The following is an 18,223-nucleotide window of genomic DNA, read 5'->3' on the forward strand; positions in this document are numbered from 1 at the left end:
GAAATTATTTCCAAATAGTGAGTTTTTAAAAAAAGTTACACCAAGCCATGTTTCTGACCCTTTGGATTTGCTATTTCTGTCTAAACAATCACATCCAGGTGTCTGCATGGCTAACTCTCCTACTTCCACCAGGTCTTAAATTTTCAGAGAAACCTTAGTATCTAAACTGTCAACACCTATATATTCATACCTTCCCCCTTCCTTTACTTTTTTTCTCCTTGCCATAAATCACTATCTTATATACAATTAATTATGTATTATTATCTGGCTCCCCATTAAAGTATAAGCTCATAGCAGAGAATTTTTGTTTTGTTCACTGCAACATTCCCAGGGCCAAATTCAGGACCCGGCAGGTGGTAGTTGTTAAATACATATTAGACTGAACGTACACAAAGTCCTTGGAACACAAAGAATTTAAGACACAATACAAAATAAATTCACTTTCTCAATCACAGCAAGGGAGTACTGAAGCAGGTAAAAAGACCCCTAGTGTTCATTTGATAGCTCTGGGTTATCATTTCAACAAATATGTCTGCAGCATAAATGAATGAGCTAATGTTCCTGCTCTAAGGACCTCAGGGAGCAAACCTAATTCCATCAGAAAGCAAAGCTGTACTATTGCAGCCAGCTAAGACAACAGTATTTACCAACAGTGTGTGGGAAATACTGTACAAACACTCAAAATGCTGACAGAGAAGAATTAACTGCATCAAACTTTACTGAAACTGTAGATAAATACAAAAAGAAAGCAAGTTTTCTTGGAAGGGGGGGGACAATAAACTCATATTCAAAGAAAGTCAGTGTTGCAAACCAAGGGACATAATAATATCACTGAGGTCTCTGATTTTATTACCACATTTCCTTGAAAAACTACCAAGACTATAATTAAACTAACCACAATGATCTCAATTAGTTTACAGTATTATGAAACATACCAAACTGTATTTAGAGAAAAAAAAAGTATAATCCAAAAATTTGCAAAATAATCAAGGTTTCTACACATAAAGTGATCAAATCACTAACCTCTCATTTTATAAATGTTTTTTCTCCTATGCCACCAAGTAATACAGATGACCTTCCTTTCTTGCATACCAATCACCAAAGACAGACATTATCTTAAAAAATTCCTAAATAACAAACATACCTGATTTTAACCCAGTACTCTGAAAAATGAAACAACAACAAAAAAAACCCTATGTATGTCCATGCATGTATGCACACATACCTATGTAATAACAGGCATGGTTTGATAATCATTGAGTTACACACATGACCCCCATCTATCTCATAACCAAACTGGTTCTTTGATGGCCAATGAAATCCAGATTTATAAAACAAATTCTAACTGCCAACAGAAATAGTATTACAAATTACAGAGTTCTATCTCTGGAAACCTATTTCAATTATCCACCCCCAACACACCAAATAATAAAATCACAAAAATAAAAGAATATAAAACACAAAAATGTAGTTTAAATTCCTAAATATAAAGCCAATCATTTAACAGAAAAGCTATGTCAAAACTTCTTCTTGAGATATTTTATGAATGGGCCGAACTAATGCAAAATAAGTTAGACAAAGATGACCTACAGATACTTTTTTTTCCTAGCAAATCTCCCTGTAAAAAGTATGGGTATCTTTTATTTCTCCTTCTCACTTAGTCCATGTTACAGTAATCTGATCCCCAAATTTGGTCAATTTGTTTTTTAAGGGCAGTAGCTTGACTACATTAGTATTCTTAACATTAGTGGTGTTAACTGCAACCCTCAGGAAATCCTAAATATGCATTTAGCTGTTACTATAAAGTTTTGACTTACAATTTTTTCAAAAAGGTTAAAAGTGGGAGTTGAGGATTAAAAGTCAAGTAGTTGTGAGATTCCTGTACTAACTGCGCTTGCTTGGTCATATGGCTCAGACTTCATAAAAGATAGTGCCAACATCACTGTGGTATATGCAATACTAAGAGAATTCTGAAGGCAACAAGTCACTGACTAAAAAATTCCAAATTTAAAAGACAAATAACCAGAGCATATAAAGATCATCATACTGAAAGTATGATCACCACAAAATATTCCATTTTTAATTATTCTTGAGACTACAAAACAGTATTTTCTATCCTGGCATACACAACATTACAACTTAACTACAAATCCATGCTCCATGGCCATAATTTATAAAAATATAAGATCTACTGAGGGAAGAATCATAGGCTGTACAAAACAGAAATTCAGTGAGCACAACTATTTATAATTATTTTAAGTTATACTAAATTAATTTTCTACAATCCTGAGCCCTACAAATTATACACACTAATTCTCATCTACTCTCATTCTTTTGATAAACACAGTCAGGTTTATTCAATCCTTGTCCTCCATTCAGGACAATGAGCCCATTCTGTCGCATTTATCTCAGCCTGTATCCTTCAGATCTCTATCTAACATATTCCTCCACTTCTCAACTGGCTTTGAATTCAGAATGAGAATAATTGCTATATATCAGACCCCTAAAATGCTTTAAAAAGAAACAATAATGTGTGTACAATATAACAGGGAGATTTCTACCTCCACCAATGATGACTAATTTATTGTAAGCTAATCCTACTACAATGGCTTACTACAATGCTGCAGCTCAGAAGTTGAGAAACTGAAGCAAGCTTCCAGAACTCTCATGAGATTGGGAAGACAGAAATTAGTTTTGGACTCACAAAGAAAAAAATCCAGGCTTTTAACTAAGTGCATTAAAGTGTTCCACCCCAGGAATTAAAAACAAACAAACAAAAATACAGAAACAGACCAATCCTCAAAAGACTGAAAATCTGCTCAAATCTCTTCAATCATTAAATAGATTAAGGTAGTCTGTCCCAGCCTTAACAGAAAATATAAATCCTCTCTGAAGATAACATTACCTAATATCTAAGGATTTTTTAATATATAATGTCCAGCAGTCAATCAAACATTAGCAGTCATATAAGATAAAACTAAAATACCATAAAACCAAGAGAAATTTTTTTAAGATTTTATTTGAGAGAAACAATATAATATTTGAAAGAGAGAGAGAGAGTTGAGGGGAGGAGCAGAGGGAAAGGGATAAGCAGACTCTATAGTGAACATGGAGACTGTCTCAGGGCACAATCCCACAACCCTGAGATCATGATGTGAGCTGAAATCAAGAGTCAGAAGCTCAACCCACTGAACCACCTAGGCGCCCCACCAGGAGAAATTTTTTTATTAAAAATCAGACCTAGGGCGCCTGGGTGGCTCAGTGGTTAAGCCTCTGCCTTTGGCTCAGATCGTGATCTCAGGGTCCTCGGAGCAAGGCCGGCATCAGGCTCTCTGCTCCGCAGGAAGCCTGCTTCCTCCTCTCTCTGACTGTCTCTCTGATTACTTGGGATCACTGTCTCTGTTAAATAAATAAATAAAATCTTTTTAAAAAAATCAGATCCATAGGAAATCCAGAAATTTAACGCAAACTTCAAAATCATTGCTATTAATATGTTCAAGATAAGATGGGAGCATTTCTGCAGAGAACCTGAAATTTTATCAAATAATCAAATGAAAATTCTAAAACTTAAAAACAAAATAAGTAAAAATTAAGAATTCAATAGGAAGAGGTGAAGGGGAGTGGGAAGTGTACACTTCAGGTTATAGAATAAGTAATTCACATGGATGAAAGGTACAGCATGGAGAATATAGCTAACGGTACTGTAAGAGCCTTGTGTCATCACAGATGGTAGGTACACTTACCGTGAGCATAGTATACCGTGTAAAGTTGTCAAATCACTATGCTGTACACCTGAAACTAATACAGCACTGTATGTCTACTACAATTTAAAAAAAATTCAATAGATTAGATACAACTATGCCCTTTAGTAACTAAATCCTTAAAACATTTTGATATTTAAGGTAAGTTCTTTAATTAAGAATATTAGTGCATCTTCTACCTTTTGGGCATTTGGTTTTTCTCAGTTATCTTTTAACGTTCTTTTTTAGTTTTGTTCACTTTCAGCAATTAAAAACTATGATTTTTTTCTTTATAGATGCTTTTGTGTTGATTATGTTTAGATCAAATGGGCACGTGTGCAGCTTCATTTTATCGTTTTTTTTTCTTTTTAAGGTAACAACTCTTATTTATTTTTTATTTGTAAAGTGAGCTTTACACCTAACATGGGGTTTGAATGACCCTGAGATGAGGAGTTGCATATTTTCAACTGAACCAGCCAAGTACCCCCATTCTTTATGGTTTTTCATATTGCCTTTGTCCCCTTTGACTATTTGGAGTTCATTTTAGTGCATGAGAAAATAAACTCTTCTTTTTCCCTCAAGTTCCTTAACCAACTTTTTAAAGGAAGTTTTTCATATAATCATAAAATTTGTATTTTGTTCTTATTGTAAATATATGTAATGCTAATTGAAATGAAGGTAATAACAAAAATAAATTCTAACTTCTTCCTACTACCTGCACAAATACATAAATATGTATTTGTATGAATAGCCTCTGAAACCCAGATGTAAGTAATTAAAATGACTCAAAAGTCCTTAATTACAGTTATTGGATAATTTTAAATACATCCAATGGAATAAATACTGTAGAGCTATTAAGAAGAATGAAGTAGAATGTATTAAAATAGAATTATGAAAAGGGTATGTCGTTGAAAGACTAAGACAAATTATGACATTAAAAATGGACTGAAAAAACTATTCAGTCAATAATTTGCACTTCAGAATAACAATGATGCTCTCCTCATAAACAGTACAGTGTAGCAATTAAAAACATTACCACAAATGCTTTTGGATTTGCTGCTCCCTTTATACCAATTTTGACTATGTGTTTTGGATACATGTTCTATAAAGAAATTGATTCAGACTTTGCATATACTGGCTTTTTAGTTTCTATTATTCACTGAAACAGAGCACTGTTAAGCATATTTAAAATATCATATGAATGGTTAAGGACTACATTTGCTGGCACCAAAATAATGTTCAACATATAGCATGCTATCTATCGTTCATGCACAAAATAGGTCTCATATCCTTGAAATTTTATATATCATCAAATCCAGTAGGTTTAGATAATAAAATATTAACTATACATACCATTAGTTTTGCTTTTCATGGTTCCTTTTATTATAACATTGTTGAAATCAACTTATAAAGTTAGGAAGCTAGATCATCATTAAATTTGGCCAGTATCCCAGCACCCATGAGTCACTGTGTGTTTGCCACTAAAGATGTTCCTCAAATAGCTAAACCATATTGTGGCATGTGATAAAGCTAGGCAAATATGTTTAAATATGAATTCTTTGAAAAATTATTCATCTCCTTAAACGGCATAGCCAAAAACTTTCTTCCAAGAAAAGAGCTGCTGAAAAAGGGGGAAAAATGTAATCACAAATGAGACTATTGTCCCTAAAGCAAGGAATGTGTCCAAAAAACTGAATTATTCTTTCATTAAAATTTCATGCTTATTCTCATCTACAGGCAAAATCTATGAAAAGGAACAAGCCACTTATCTAAATTCCATTTGTCAGGGGGACCTGGCTGACTCAGTCAGAAGACCATGTGACTCTTCATCTCAGGGTCAGGAGTTCAAGCCCCATACTGGGTGTAGGGATGACTTAAATAAATATTTTTAAAAATAGTAATAAATAAATTTAATTTGTTAAATGTAAATGAGTATACGCCAAAGCACAGTGCTATAAAATGGGATTATAAATGTAACTAAAATAACTTTATTTATATCCTGTCTCATTGCAAAAAAAAAATCTAAGAAAATTAAGACATAGTCCTTACACTCAGTGGCTTATACTCTAGTAGAAGACATAAGCTTAAAAATACATACTATAAAAGGTAAAAAAATTTTAAGAATTATATTCAAGCTACAGAAGTTACAGAACATACCCTTTAATCAGTGCTACAAAACAGAGAACACTATTACACAGAACACAATGCCCAACAACAGGAGCATGGTTTAGCAAATCATGATGGAAACCATTTCATTCAATATTGTGGTACATTTGTTTAAAAGTTTAAGGGAAAAGCTAACAATATAGGAAAATGTTATGCTATCATGTTAAAGACAAAACTGAGTATGAGGTACACTACCAATGACTTGAAAAATTTAAATTAGGAAAAATTATGAAAATAGCAAAAAAAAAACCAGTAGGAGTAATTATCTTTGGGTCGTTATGAGTTTTTATTTTTTACCCTTTACATTTTCCAATTTCCTATAGTAACCATATATTACTATTATAATCAGGAATATAATAAACAAAGATATCCATAACATTTTCTGGCAAGCCATTTAAACAAGGGGAAAATCCTATTATCTATTAACTAAATAACACTGTGTAATGACCTCTGAAAATTTCCTGAAAATAGAGTAAAAAAAGTTTCATCAAAATGTAGACTGGTAGGGTGCCTGGGTGGCTCAGTTGGTTAAGCATCTGCCTTCAGCTCTGATCATGATCCTGGAGTTCTGGGATCCCTGCTCAGCAGGGAGTCTGCTTCTCCCTCTCCCTCTGTCCCGCCCGTGTTTCTTCTCTCTCTCTCTAATAAATAAAAAAATCTTTAAAAAAAAATGTAGACTGGTAAGAAAAGATTGAGAGAAATGAAAGACTTCACCTTTCTAAACAACCTCTGCTAGAAATTAAGCCCAGTGATTATATTATTAAATGACATAACTGGGGCACCCGGGTGGCTCAGTCGGTTAGGTGTTTGACTCTTGGTTTCCCAGTTCAGGTCACAATCTCATGGGTTGTGGGATTGAGCTCTGCATCAGGCTCAGCGGGGAATCTGCTTGGAGATTCCCCCTTCCATCCCTCCCTCCACTAACGCTTTCTCTTGCACACACCGTCAAAATAAATAAATAAATAAATCTTTAAACAAATTTTTATGAGTTAAATGACATAACTAAAGTAATAAAAACCACACTGGGTATTTTCCTCAGGTCACAATCTGATTAGATGCATTTCATATACTCAATACATGTTCTCTATCTGTGCTATCCCACATTACTACCCAACACTTGAAATAAGGTTAGTGCAACTGAGAAACTGAACTTATTTTATTTTAATAAGTTTAATTAATTTAGCTACATAAGCGGTATTTTTAGATACATTCTAAGACAGCTCTCTTAAAAGGGATTAAGAGGTACAAACTTCCAGTTATAAAATAAGTAAGTCACAGGGATAAAAAAGTATAGCATAGGAAAAATATAGTCACTAATCCTGTAATAACTATGCTCGGTGAGGGTAACTACACTCATGGTGAGCACTGCATAATGTATAGAATGGATTGCTGAATAGTTTCAGATGTCATACACCTGAAACTAATACAACACTGTAAGTCAACTATACTTTAACAACAACAACAAAAGGAACTACTCAATAAAACCACCCTCGACTGGTAGCACTTAAACTTGAGGAATTGGGAAAGTAGGTAAATACTATGAAAACAAAAGAGGAAAACAAAACTCCTACAGGTATGCAATTAACAGAGGTTAGTGAAAGAGGACAAAATGGGTAGTAAATCTTACAGCTGAGGAAAATTCAGAATTTCTACATTTATACATAAAGAATTAACAGTTTTAATTATTTACTTTGTTAAACTTAAATCTATACTTAGTCAATTACTAAAGAGAAAAATCATGCTGGATTTATCAAACAAATACAGCATTAAGAAATCCTATAGCAGGCTCAGTCAATTAAGCATCCAAGTCTTGGTTTTGGCTCAGGTCATGATCTCAGCGTGCTGAGATCGAGCCCTGCACGGATTCTGTGCTCAGTGAGGAGTTTGCTTAAGATTCTCTCTCTCCCTTTACCTCTGCTCCTCACACATACACAACTCTTTCTCTCTCAAAAAGTAAAAAAATAAATCTAAAAGGAAAAAGAAAGAAAGAGGGAGGAAGGGAGGGAAGGAGGGGAGAAGAGAAAAGAGAAGAGAAGAGAAGAGAAGAGAAGAGAAGAGAAGAGAAGAGAAGAGAAGAGAAGAGAAGGAAGAGAAATTCTATAGCACAGTGAGCATGTGACCAGCTGGGAATGGCAAATTTTTCCATAGCTTTTAATTTCCTGTACTCCAAAAAAGGAAAGACTCAACAAACTAAAAGGTTACACAAACAAGGACTTATTCTCAACAGTTCTGGCATCTGTCTCTTCCATCAGTGAATTTCTTTTTCAGGTATGCAGTCAGTCTTGGTCTCACTTAAGAGATAACAGGTTAAACAGGTTCTGGAACACCCAGGCTTTAAAAATACTTTGCCCTAACAGATTATAAAAATTAAATATAAGAAGTAAATGTTTCATATGATCATAAATTTCAAGTTATTCTTGGCACTCCTATGTTCCTAGGATGTAATGTGGTTTGTCCATTACAGACCAAGAACAGTAGGCTAAAACAAAACAATAAGCATGAAAACCAAAAATGTCTCAAAATTGCTCAACGTATTAAGAAACTCAGAATATACTAGAAGATTTGAGGTGTTTTCCTCGGATCATTAAGTACAATAATTTAAAGCTAACCATACCTAAAACTAAACCTTTAACTGATGAAGGACACTAGCATAAATGAAAGACTTAAAGGCTAGGTTGAGGCTTTCTGAACAGCCATCATCTACGATACAAATCTTAAGACTAGTCTAGGGTTTATGGTGGTTTTCAACTCTGCAGATTCAGAAAAGTTTATTTTAACTTCTCATTCTTCACTAATAAGCAAAAGAAATAAGTTACCTGAAACAGTTAATGCAGTCACTGGAACAGAGTACCTCCTAGGAGAGTAATTTACCAACAAGAGTTGTCTCAGAAACAAAATATAAAAGACAGGCATTTGAAAAGGCATGGCTTAGTGAAAAAAGTGTGTGATTTGGAGTCAGACAGACTTGAAATAGAGTAGGAATTCCATCACTACTACCAAATTAACATAACTTCCTTCTCTAAACCTCAGTAATATCAGTAAACAGAAACAATAATACAACATTACAGGAATGTTGTGAGAAAATAAAATGTCTATAAGACACAGTACATGCATAAAAGGAATTATAATGAAGGATAAGTATGAGTTTTTAAAAGCTATTAAAAAAATAAGTTGCCCTTTGCTACACATTTCTAAAAACTGTATTTCTGAGACACCTGGGTGGTTCAGTTAGTTTGGCTCAGGTCATGATCTCAGGGTCCTGGGACTGAGCCCTACCTTGGGCTCCCGGCTTAGCAGGGAGCCTGCTTCTCCTTCTGCAGCTCCCCTTGCTTGTGTTCTCTCTCTCACATACTACTTCTCTCAAATAAATAAAGAAGATCTTAAAATAAATAAACAAATAAAAACCTTATTTCTTTGGTAATATTAAAGATGGTAATTTTCAAGTATCAAATTGACTTGGGTTCAGCTGCAAGTGACAGAAAATGCCCATTCGTGCCTTTATGTCTGCCTTAAAACAGTTAAGGGTCCTTTTGAAGGACAGTGGTGTAATCTGTTGCTGTCCCAGGAGCTGGGGCTGTCATATCCCCTCCTCTCTTTCACTTTCCATTCAAAGAATAAAGGCCATTTGTACTATTAAAAAAAAGAAAAAAAAAGTTAAGTGTGGCTACAACAGCTCCCACAATCATCAGAGATTCAGGTTCCTCAGCTTTGCAGCCATCAACCCAAATATACTGCTCCCACCTCATAATGTGGGACAGCAAGCACCAATACCAGTCATTAAAAAGAAATGGCCAAAAAAGGGAACACATGAACTTCTCCTAAGGACTCTTCCTCAACGCTACTCATAAACCCCTTTTGTTCATATTCCATAAGCCAAAACTACTCATGTGGTCAATTACATACAGCAACAAAAATGCTATAAAAAAATAGATTGTGATGATGGTTACACAGTACTGTGAATGTACTTAGTGTCACTGAAGTGGTTAGAATGGTAAACTTCATGTTATTTATATTTTGCCACATTAAATTTAGAAAACACTAAAAATGCTAAGTAGAGAGGTAATACATAAAAAGGACAAGAACCGGGGCATCTGGGTTCAGCGGGTTAAGCCTCTGCCTTCAGCTCAGATCATGATCCCAGAGTCCTGGGATGGAGCCTCACATCAGGCTCTCTGCTCAGCAGGGCGCCTGCTTCCCCCTTCTCCTCTGCATACTTGTAATCTCTCTGTCAAATAAATAAATATAATCTTTAAAAAAAAAAAAAGGACAGGAACCAAAAATGTGGAGATAAAAAAATATAATTTGTGAGATGAAAAATACATTGAATGGGACCAACAGAAGACTAGAAACTATAGAAGAAAAGACAACAGAACTTGAAAACATAGCAACAGAAATTATCTATAATGAAACACAGAGGGGAAAAGAAAACCAAAAGATGTAGATGGACTCTCAGTAAGTTGCAGACCAACATAATGTACATAACTGAAAAGTCACCAGAGACGGAAAAAGAAAACATGTGAAGAAATAAGGGCTAGAAATTCTGTATACTTGATAAAAAATAAAAATATACAGATCAAGAGGCTCAACCAAAGCTAAAAACAAGAAGCATGAAGGAAACAACAACAGGCATATCAAACTGATTAAAGACAGTTAGAAAAACAAACTCGGGGGGGGGGGGGGGGGTCAAAGTCAAAGATAGTGAAGTCAAAATAGTGAAAGTCAAAGATAGTGAAGCAAGGTATTTAAAGTCCCAAAAGTAAAAACAACTATCCGCCTAGAATACTATATACAGGAAAAACACCTTTCAAAACTTAAGTGTCACTAAATAAAAATGAAATTACAACTTATCAAAATTTGTGGGTGGCAGCAAAAGCAGTAAAGAGAAATTTACACCAAAAAATGCAAACTTAGGAAAGAAAATATCTAAATTCAGTAATTTAAACTTCCTGAGGAAAAATCTGAGAAAGAAGAACAATTTAAGCCTATAACCAGAAGAAAAATAAAAATGAGAAGAACCTTATACTTATTAGGATGGCCACTATGAAAAAAAAAAACAAACCAAACCCTTAAAATAATAAATATTGGCAAGGATGTAGAGAGACTGAAATCCTTGTGCACTGCTGATGGGAATGTAAAATGGTACAGCCACTATGGAAAACAACCTGGTAGTTCCTCAAAAAATTAACAGTAGAGTTATCATATGATCCAGCAAATCCATTTCCGGGTATACACTAAAAAGAACTGAAACCAGGGTCTCCAATATTTGTACACCCGTGTTCATAGCAGCATCATACATGACAGCCAAAAGGTGGAAGCAACCCACGTCCATCTACAAGTAAATGGATAAACAAAACTTTGTATATAAACACAACGGAGTATTACCCAGGTTTGAAAAAGAAGGAAATGCTAACATATGCTGCAATATAGATACCTTGAGGGCATTATGCTAAGTGAAATAAGCCTTTTGACAAATACCATAAGACAAATACTATAAAATTCTACATATATAAGGTACCTAGAATAGTCAAATTCATAGAGACAGAAAGCAGAAGGGTGGTTTCCAGGGCTAGGGGAGGAGGGAATGAAGAATTGTTCTTTAATGCATATGGAGTTTTGTTTTCTTTGTTTAAGATTTTATTTCAAGTAATCTCTATGCCCAGTGGGGGACTGGAACCCGCAACCCTAAGATCAAGAGTCCCATACTCCATCCACTGAGCCAGCAGGTGCCCTACAATGGGTATGGAGTTTAGAGTCTCACAAGATGAAAAGAGTCATGGATCTTGGTTGTAAAACAGTGTGAATATATTTAACACTACTAAACTGTATACTCAGAAATGGATAAGATGGTAAATCATATATTATGCATTTTTTACCATAACAATAAACAAACAAACCCGGCATTTGTTGAAGGCTTACAACACGTCTATCACTATGTGCTTTAGATTACATCATTTAAACTTAACAACTTTAAGCTTTGCGCAGTGGCAGTATCGTAGCCAATGAGGTTTATCCGAGGCGCGATTATTGCTAATTAAACTTAACAACTTTATAAAGGAAGTATTATTATTATCCTCCATTTTACTGATAGGTTCAAATGTTAAGCAAATCATAAGGGGACACAGTTAAGGACAAGAAAATAAACCCAAGTATGACTCCAGAGCCTGAGTCCTTGAACACCTTGCTATACTGCCTTTATTAAATGGTAATTACTTCTACGAAGGAAGAAATGTTATCAAAAGAAACATTCATAGGGACGCCTGGGTGGCTCAGCTGGTGAAACGTCTGCCTTCAGCTCCAGTCATGATACCAGGGTGCCAGGATCGAGTCCTGCATTGGACTCCTTGCTCAGCAGGGAGCCTGCCTCTCCCTTTGCCCACCACTCTCCCTCCTTGTGCTCACTCTCTATTTCTCTCTCTCTCTGACAAATAAATAAAATCTTTAAAAAAAAGTTTTTTTCCAAAAAAACAATGTTCATAATACATATGGGGGGAGGAGTTTCCCAGCTAAAGCAGTTGATGTGCTTTGATGACAGAGCATGGTACTTTTCAAAATTCCATATACAATGAAACAATTCCATGTTTATATTCCAAACAATTTTAACTATTTCATTATACGCTGCTGATTGTTCTCTAAAGATACCTCCATTAACACACACCATGTCAATACTTTTCAATCATCTATACAGGTATTTTTTTGGTGGTCCTATAAAATTTTACACACACATACAAATACAAGGTTATGACTAGGTCTTTGATTTGTTTTAATCCAATGTCACTGTTTTTTAACAATTTTCAACAATCCCTTCTGTAAATTTTCCATTTAATTTTCTAAATAATTTAGTACCAAAAATTGTTAAATGCAAAACAGTTATATATTCTTCTCATTAGACATTTTTCTCAAATGTCCTAAAACAATATGATGAAAATGACGCAAGTTAAAAAAAAAAAATCTATTCAAAAGGTTAAAACAGGTGTTCTTTTTTTTAATTTAAAAAAATCTTTTATGGGGGTGCCTGGGTGGCTCAGTGGATTAAGCCGCTGCCTTCGGCTCGGGTCATGATCTCAGGGTCCTGGGATCGAGCCCTGCGTCGGGCTCTCTGCTCCGCGGAGAGCCTGCTTCCTCCTCTCTCTCTGCCTGCCTCTCTGCCTACTTGTGATCTCTCTCTCTGTCAAATAAATAAATAAAATCTTTAAAAAAAAAAAAATCTTTTATGTAGGTTTTTAAATCTTCGTTACTGAAAATACACTTTATCTGTGGTCTGGATAAAAGCTTGTTTTTTCTTCAGAGATATAATGAAATAGGCCATTCGAAAGGCCTACACAAGTTCCACACTACCAGTTAAGGCAAAAGATTATCCTCCCTATTCCTCACCATCTAGTACCATCCTACTGCATGAAATGCAGTGTAGCCTACTCAAAGAATGTGGAGACATAAGGCAGAATCCCAGTTTCCTCAACAGTAAGAACAAGAAAGTAACAGAAGCTATTTCAAAGGGCTTTAGGGAGAAGCAGATGGAATAATATATATACAACCACCAGAGACAATAGGTAAGTTTGCTGCTATCCTTATTGTCATCACCATCGTCATCATTACCATCTTCCAACATGCAAATCAAGTCCCTGGTCTTTCATAATGCTTTTCTACTATTTTCAATGTCCTGTGACCCCCTACCTTTTCTTAATTCATGGTAATCACAACCTACTGCTCTGAAAATAGCAACTAAGGCACTCTTTTATATTACTGCATTTATTGCTCTTCATCATTTAACTTCCCATTTGACAGTAAACTTTATCTTCCCAAATAAACTATGACTTCTTACAAGTACCTAGACTATGTCTCAAATGTTATCTTACACATGGTAGAAAGTTTAAAAAAAAAAATTGTAAGTTTTCTAATGGGATACCACCAATTGTTGAGTTCGTTTCCCCTTTCCTGGGTTATACATTCCATTCCCCCCCTAACTTAGTCTAATGATCAGCAGACACTATCTACACTAATGGGCTTTAAAGATACTTTGTTTTGCTGGCTCAGTTGGTTAAGGGTATACGTTCAACTCAGGTCATGATCTCTGGGTCCTGGGATCGAACCTCACTGGGCTCCCTGCTCAGCAAAGTGTCTGCTTCTCCCTCTCCCTCTGCACACCACGCCCCCCACCCCCTCAACCTGGCTCAAGCTCTCTCTCTCTCTCAAATAAATAAACAAAATCTTAAAAAATAAAAAAGATACTATATTTTCTTGGGGTACCTGCGTGGGTCAGTCAGTTAAGTGTCCAACTCTTGATTTTGGCTCAGGTCATGATTTCAGCCCCGTGTTGGGCTCTGAGTTCCATGAGGAGTCTGCTTAACAATTCTTTCTCCCTAGGTGCCTCCCCACTGTGCATGCCCACATACGTGCTCTTTCTCTCTCAAATAAATGAAATCTTTTAAAGAATTGGTTTAACAATAAAGATACTGTAGGGACACCTGAGTGGCTCAGTCACTTAAGCATCTGCCTCTGGCTAAGCTCATGATCCCAGGGTCCTGGAAACAAGTCCCACACTGGACTCCTTGCTCAGCAAGAGTGTCCCTCCCTCTGACTGCTGCTCCCCCTGCTTGTGCTCTTTCTCTCTCTCTCTGAAAAATAAAATCTTTAAAAAATAAAAAATTAAAGATACTGTAATTTCTTAATCATCATCACCAACCTTGCCCTAATTCCACTATCCAAAAGTAAATAAATGGTAGAGGCCTCCATCATCTCCTTTAAGACAAAAAATAAAAAATTAAAGATACTGTAATTTCTTTCTTTCTTTCTTTCTTTTTTTAAAGTGTAAGTTGCTCTGAGAGAGGATAGCAGGGGGAACCACTTTTTTTTTTTTTAAGATTTTATTTATTTATTTGACAGACAGAGATCACAAGTAGGCAGAGAGAGAGAGGAGGAAGCAGGCTGTCCGCAGAGCAGAGAGCCCGATGCGGGACTTGATCCCAGAACTCTGGGATCATGACCTGAGACAAAGGCAGAGGCTTTAACCCACTGAGCCACCCAGGCGCCCCGATACTGTAATTTCTTAATCATCATCACCAACCTTGCCCTAATTCCACTATCCAAAAGTAAATAAATGGTAGAAGCCTCCATCATCTCAAGACATGACTACTAATTTCCTTTTTATTCACCCAGACATATGAGAGAAGAATTGAAGATATCACAATTTGGTGTTTTTTTTTTTAAGATTTTATTTATTTATTTGACAGAGAGCGAACATGAGCAAGGGGAGCACAAGAGGGAGAAGCAGGCTCCCCTGCTCAGCGGGGAGCCCAATGCAGGGCTCAATCCCAAGACCCTCAGATCATGACCTAAGCTGAAGGCAGACACTTAGCCAACTGAGCCACCCAGGTGCCCCAAAGATACCACAATTTAAATGCACCACTGAGCTACCCTGCAGTCTGACAGCAACAAGTCTGAGAGGAAGAATAACAGCAGCTCTCCTTATAGTAATCCTTTTCAATAATTTGGGAGAAATGCTGCCCCATCACCAGCAGTGGAGGGGAAAAAAAAAAGTCATGCTAAGAAGGGAAATAGACACATGGATTGAGACTGCAGATTCATCATCGTAAGCTTATTAATTTGCAGAATTTCACAACATTCATATTCAAATGTTCCACACAAGCCCTTGAAAGACTTACACATAAAAAGTGATCGTTAGCTAATGTACTGTTCTTGAATTGTCTATCACACTGCAGACCTCCAGTAAGGGTAGATCATATAGTTAATTAATCTCTCCACGTGGAGACAAAAAAATAATTAAGAAAGATTAAGGGGCACCTGGGTGGCTCAGTTGGTTAAGCGGCTGCCTTCAGCTAAGGTCATGATCCCAGAGTCCTGGGATCGAGTCCTGCACCAGACTCCCTGCTCAGCGGAGAGCCTGCTTCTCCCTCTCCCTCTGTCTGCCGCTCTGTCTACTTGTGCTATCTCTCTGTCAAATAAATAAATAAAATCTTAAAAAAAAAAAAAAGGAAAAGAAAGAAAAGAAAAAGAAAGAGTAAAACCCCACAACTCACTTTTACAGAAGCTCAACCTGAACCTAAGAAGATTTTGGGGAGAATAAGTTAAAAAATCAGATTTAAAAGATACTCTAAAATCTGAAATCCTTTCAATGTTTAGAACATTTTGTATTAATCACTTTTCTAAAGTATCTATTCAGCTTGTCCAAAAATAATGGTTACCAATTTCTTACACAGAGCTTCCAGTTTTTGCTTTAAGAAATAACCATAATAATAAGAAAAGAGGGTACCCTGAGTAACTCAGTGGGTCAAGCATCTCACTCTTGACCCAGCTCGGGTCTTGATCTCAAGGTTTTGAGTTCAAGCCCACATTGGGCTTCATGCTAGGTATTCTATCATATGAGACAACACAGAAAAATGCTGATTCTAAATCTTTCCACTACAGAATAAATAAAACTTTTACTGAAAGAATTTGTTAGATTATACTGATAAATACAGGCTACTCGGACATTTTTACTTTAATATGATCTCAACACAAGTAACATATTTTTTCATTATGTCTGCAAAAAATGGGCAACTAACTCTTCTGCTTAGAAGGGGGTCATAATATTTTTTAAATGTCTGAAATTAAGTATCTCTAAAGAGAATATTATTAAAGAACATGTCATTTTGATGTGACCAGAAAAATTGAACAAAAATCTAACAAATTAATAAAGCACTTCGGAACAGTGCATGGCACACAGTGAGAACTACTACATGTCTTTTTTTCTTTTTTTAACTCCAGTACAGTTAAGATAGTGTTCTATTAGTTTCAGGTGAATAACATATATATATATATATATATATATATATATATAAAAAATATGGAGTGCTTCACGAATTTGCATGTAATCCTTGAGCAGGGGCCATGCTAAATCATCTTTGTACTGTTGCAATTTTAGTATACGTGCTGCTGAAGCAAGCACGAGAACTATGTCTTGCTAATGATATTACTATTATTGATGTTGATAATAACTTTAATGAGATATCAGAAAAAGATACTATTCAATTGCTAAGCTTCAAGTGCTTATCACGAAGAATTTAAAAAAGAGTTTAAAATATCTTCTACAGTTTAAAGGAAGTTTTATATACAGCATTTGTATCACCATTTTCCATTAACCATATTTTATACACACTTCTCACAACAGAAATCTCACAGGAAGCATGAGTTCACAGTGGCAACCACTCCTTGGAACACTCCTCTAAGGAAATCCTCTTTTGAGTTCTATAAACCATCCATCCATCATAATTAAATACGTAACCAGGTCAGTTTCTTAAAAATGTCATTGTAAATACATATTTGTCTTCTCCATTAAAAGTCTTGAGTTCAAACCAAACTGAGTACAACGAGGCAAAAGTATTTCCATACACTGCATATCAGTAATATTTGGGGAGTTAGTATTTTCATTCCAGGCAGAGAAACCGACATGTTTAAAAAAAAAAAAAGCCTGGCAATGAGAAGAAAGCAGCTTCAAATGAAGTTATTTAATATGGGTAGCATTTGGGAGGAAGAAGTGAAGTTACAAGAGATAGGGCTGGAAAAGTCAGAAGTCAGGTCATTAACAATCTTGTGAGAAATTATTACTATTTTGAAATTTTCCCTGAATGAATGGGAAATCAGTTATTTAAGTACTTTAAGTTGGGGAATAATAGGATTAGATCTGCATCTTATAATAAGTAGTTCGGTTGGAGAGTAGAAAACAGATAGGAGGTTAGGAAAGAACAGGGAAGAGCATACCGCAACAACCACAGAAAAATGTGATGGTCACCCGAAGTGGGAAAGCAGCAGTCAGATGGGAGGGAAATGAATCGCATGTTGGACGTAACACTGACAGAATCTAGTGATACTGAACGTGAAGTCAAAAATGACAGATTCCCAAATAGCCAGATTTCTGGCTCGATTCAAGCCAGATGGATCGCGGAATCACTAATCATAGGAAATGAAGGAGTTCTGAAAGCAAAGGGGGATAAAATAATTTTGCTGTAGATACACTGATCCTGAAGTATCTGTGGTATATCTCAGAGGAGATGACTCATAGGCAGCTAGCTGACGTATGAGTCTAAAGCTCAGAGGGAAGCTTTCAGGTAGAAAAATCAAAATCATCAACATATAGATGATGAAGTCCTAGAAATAGACACAAGCTTAAGAAGGTAGCAAAGAATGAATAAAAAAAATACTAAGTGAGCAAGAATCCCATTTAGCAGAGGAAGAGAAAACAAAGGAACCTGAGATAAACAGCTGGAGATGCTCTGAGTACTGTCATAGAAGCCAAGAGAGCAATTTGAGAAGTGTCAAGTACT

General features: G+C 35.7%; 1 protein-coding gene and 2 non-coding genes across 3 annotated transcripts in view; 1 reads left to right on the forward strand and 2 right to left on the reverse strand.

The window, feature by feature from the left end:
- Window positions 1–18,223, reverse strand: part of ROCK2 (Rho associated coiled-coil containing protein kinase 2) — a 134,588-nt gene that overhangs the window by 91,598 nt on the left and 24,767 nt on the right.
- On the forward strand, window positions 11,877–12,023 carry LOC123926306. The gene has a single exon (XR_006815217.1). It is a non-coding gene; the product is annotated as a U4 spliceosomal RNA (small nuclear RNA).
- LOC123926250 lies at window positions 16,741–16,848 on the reverse strand. Its single transcript, XR_006815184.1, has one exon. It is a non-coding gene; the product is annotated as a U6 spliceosomal RNA (small nuclear RNA).

The sequence above is a fragment of the Meles meles genome, chromosome 15 (genome assembly GCF_922984935.1).
Source record: "Meles meles chromosome 15, mMelMel3.1 paternal haplotype, whole genome shotgun sequence".
Taxonomy (NCBI): Eukaryota; Metazoa; Chordata; class Mammalia; order Carnivora; family Mustelidae; genus Meles; species Meles meles.